Source organism: Pelophylax lessonae (genome assembly GCF_965119305.1).
Source record: "Pelophylax lessonae genome assembly, chromosome: 1".
NCBI classification, from domain to species: Eukaryota; Metazoa; Chordata; class Amphibia; order Anura; family Ranidae; genus Pelophylax; species Pelophylax lessonae.
Window position 1 is genome coordinate 64,048,353 of NC_138768.1, and position 3,974 is coordinate 64,052,326.

Genomic DNA, 3,974 nt, shown 5'->3' on the forward strand with positions numbered 1-3,974 from the left:
CACACACACAGTACACATACAATATATATATATATATATATATATATATATTACTCATGCACACACATACTGTATACAGTGTATTTTAAAAAGAATCAGATGGATTATACTGAAAAGCTGGGCTGAAACCCCAGAGGGGTGGGGGGGGGGGGGCATAGATGAAGCCAAGTCAGGGGTCATCTTCCTAACATCTTCTCATTCAGCGAGTTAAATTTGTCCTTTTCTTCTATCAACTGCAACTTTGTGCTTTCTTTGGGCACAGTCACAAAAAGATTTCACGCTTAACTTGAGCCAAACAAAGAGACCTCACGCCACTTTGTTCCCCTGTGTCTTGAATAGATGTCACCAACAACTAACCTGGAGCCTGGAGTGGGGTGGGCGGGGGGGGGTTGCAGAGCCCCCTGGTATTCAGAGGGTTAATTCGGAGCGTGGGGGTCACTCACAATTGCTGACGCACCTTCCTAGTAGTTGGGGTACTTACTGACGTGTCAAATCAACCTGAAGGTGTTTGTTAATAAGCCAGGCCGCTTGGACAGAGCTGTGCTTATCTTAGGTAAGACTGACTTAGGTAAGAAGTACTTACAGAAAAAAAAAAAGAAAAATATAAAAAAAAATATATATATATATATATATATATATACTGTATATATATATATATATATATATATATATATATATATATTTATTTATTTAGTATTTTTAAAATGATTTTTGATAGTGGCATGTGGACTGATAATCAATGCATACAGTGCATAATCCTAGTTTGCTTTGTGCTTTAAACACTGACATTATATTACCTTTGTGCCTCTGTTTCTACAAGGAATGGAGTACAGTGTATTCCTATTGTACACCATACTGGAATTGACCATGTGGTTAAAAGGGTGCTGCAATCATGGCGTACATCATGAATAGGATATGTTGGCAGCACACCAACGCCATCACAATCCTGATGAAGGGTCTCTTCACATCCCAAAATGTTACTTTTCTATGTGATCATAAAGAATAAAGAGCTTTGCACTTAGGAACAAGCTTGTTGGTGTGCAGATGATTTATCCATGCTGTTTCTACAAGGTGCATCTCAGAATGCATGGGCTAACATTTTTCCTAAAAATAAATTAAAATGAAAAAAAAAAAAAAAAAAAAATTCAAGATCAGTTCAGTAGGCAATGAGCATCCATCAACCTACGCAGAGTAAAAAAAAAACCCTGTTTGCTATGCTGTCGTAGGAAGAAGTAGCGTATCTATAGATATTTACCATTTAAATCTCTATTCAAAGCACCAGCGTTTGGAAACTGTAAAGCCAGTCACAAAGATAGACATATGTGCAATACCCCTCCCCCAACAACATTAGGCTTTTTCCAAATTTACCATTATATTTAAGGATAGCTGTGCACATTTAATGCAGTTTTATTTCTATATGTTAAGCACATTTAAAAGTGCTAGTTAGATAGTTAGTTAGATAATGATCTGCTGTATATTATCGATATAAAGTCATACACACACGCAAACTTTAGTAAATTTGGCCCACTACATGTAGGCCCAAGGAGCAGGACAGGGTTGGCACACTGTATACACCTATAATGTTGGCTTATCAGGTGCAGGGCCGTCTTTAACACAGGGCAAAAGGGGCAGCTGCCCTGGGTCCAGTCATTGTTGTGGGGCACAAGGCAGCTGCCCCTTGAGCCCACACTGCCTCTAAATAGTTAATAAGTGGTTTAGGGAGGGCCCAAGAAAATATTTACCCAGGGTCCAATCAATATTAAAGATGGCCCTGATAAGGTGGATAATAATAGTGCTCAGCAGGGCTGCTGATAAGGCAGTACAGCCAGCCCACCTGTACTGAACCCGGGCCCCATTAGTTAAAAAGGGGGGCCCGGCACCTGCTGAGCAGGAGAGCCAGCTGTACTGTCTTATTGAAGACTTCAATCCTCTTATACCTCCCCCTGCAGCGCTTCCAGCTTCTCCTCCTCTTTCTCCCTTCAGCTACACTGCAGGGGAATTGGTTCTGGCACATATGCCCCTTCCATTTCCTGTCCAGACCCCCCTGTTTGCCCCCTTCCCCTACAGCGCTGCCAGCTTCCTTCCTCTCCTTTCCTACCAGCAGCTGCTATGGGCACACAGGGAGATGTTTCAGGGTGGAAATCCGGGGAAGGAATTGGTAAATAATCTGGTCCCTTCCTTTCCTGAATGAACACAGTGAGCAATCTGTATCAATCACACCTGTGTTCATTCATCACTGAAGCATAGTAAACTATGTTTATGCACTAAACGCTGACAGCTCCCATCCAGGGCTGGCCCAACACATTGCGCTGCCCGGGTCCAAGAATGAAATGCTGCCCCCCCCCAAAAAAAAAAAAAAGTCACGCCCCGCAAAAAGCCCCCACATCCATTATTTTATATAAATATAAAATTTAGAAAATATTATATATACTTTTATCTTCTTCCAAAATCCACCACCAGACCGGTCCACCAAACACTCACTGTCTGTCCTCAGTCCTCCTGTGACTGCAGTGTCTGCACCGGCCTAGAAGATCCAGCCGGCCCTGTGTGAGATGGAGTGCACTGATGTCTGACGTCATTGCGCACACCACGATCATGCGAGGAATGTTCTCAGGAGGAGACGCTCCACCTCCTCATATTCATCAGTTTGCACTACGGGCGGCACTATGAGATGGGGAAATGCCGCCCGTAACGCACGGCAAACTGATGACATGAAAACATGGGGGTCAGTTTACTGCCCCTCTCAAAGTTCCACCTGGGTCCAATAAACCCAGCGGGACCCATGGTAGGGCCGGCCCTGCTCCCAGCATTAAAGATTTGGGAAAGATGTTGTCCCATCTATAGCCAGTTTAGGGTGCCCACAGATATTAGATGAATATCAATGGGACTGAATCATTTAGACATTCATTCAGCTGTCAGGCATTATTTTTTGCATGAACGATTTTTCTAGATACCAAAAACTGTCCATTTTGTAGCCAAAAATTTACTTGAACTGGATTTTTAGGGCTTCATTTACAAGGCCATAATACACCCATAAAAATGTTACTGATATTTAGGCAAGAAACAAAAGTTCCTGCATGAATGTCATAGTTACATACACTGTAGTTACATAGTTAGTCAAGTTGAGAAAAAAAAAAAAAAAAAAAGTCCATCTAGTTCAACCAATAAAAAAAAAAAAAAAAAAAAAATAAAATCATACAATCCCATATACACGATCCTATACTCACAGTTGATCCAGAGGAAGGTAAAAAACCCCAGCAAAGCATCAGTAAATATATCATTTAGATTTTGTGTTACAGACCGGATCGTGGTGTATGTTTGTGCACCTGTATGAATGTCTTCATAGAAAACAATGCAGCTGCTTTTAGATCGTTAATTAAAAAATAGTTGTAAATGCATTCTTTTTTTTTTTTTTTTTTTTTTGTGGCCATGTGAAAGAGGTCTAAAATAATGAACAGCATGCGTGTTGCATGCATGCTACAAATTTTTTTCCAGTATTTAATATGCCAAAACAGACATTTTTATATTGCAGCTTACCAATTCTTAGATATGATGGATGCTTTGTTTTTTGTTTTTTATTTCTTTCCTTTATTTTCATCTTGTTATCTACCAGTCTGTTGTTTTTCAACAGAACTAGCTGTCATGCAGATGAAGCAGTTAGAGGGATGAGACAAACCATTTACCACTGACTTACTTGGTTACAATGATCAGCTTTTATTTAACCACTTAAAGCGGAGTTCCAGCCATTTACTCACCTGTCCAACGGTCCAGCGATGCGGCCGCCGGAAGCCTCGATCCTCTCCCTCGGCGCCGGCATCACTGCTGTGGGCACCCGGCTGTTACAGTTTGCAGCTTCACAGCCGGGTACCCACTGCGCATGCGCGAGTCGCGCTGCGCGCCGTGATTGGCCGGCAATCTTCTGGGACCTCTGACGTGTCCCAGAAGATTGCAGGGAGGGAGGGGGAGAGGAGAAC

General features: G+C 42.0%; 1 pseudogene across 1 annotated transcript in view; it reads left to right on the forward strand.

Moving 5' to 3' along the window:
* Window positions 1-3,669, forward strand: part of LOC309569929 — a 46,185-nt pseudogene extending 42,516 nt beyond the window's left edge. Inside the window, exon 5 of the transcript in view lies at window positions 3,632-3,669. The product of the transcript in view is annotated as an uncharacterized misc_RNA (transcript). The remainder of the gene's footprint in view (window positions 1-3,631) is intronic.
* Window positions 3,670-3,974: the final 305 nt, after the last annotated feature.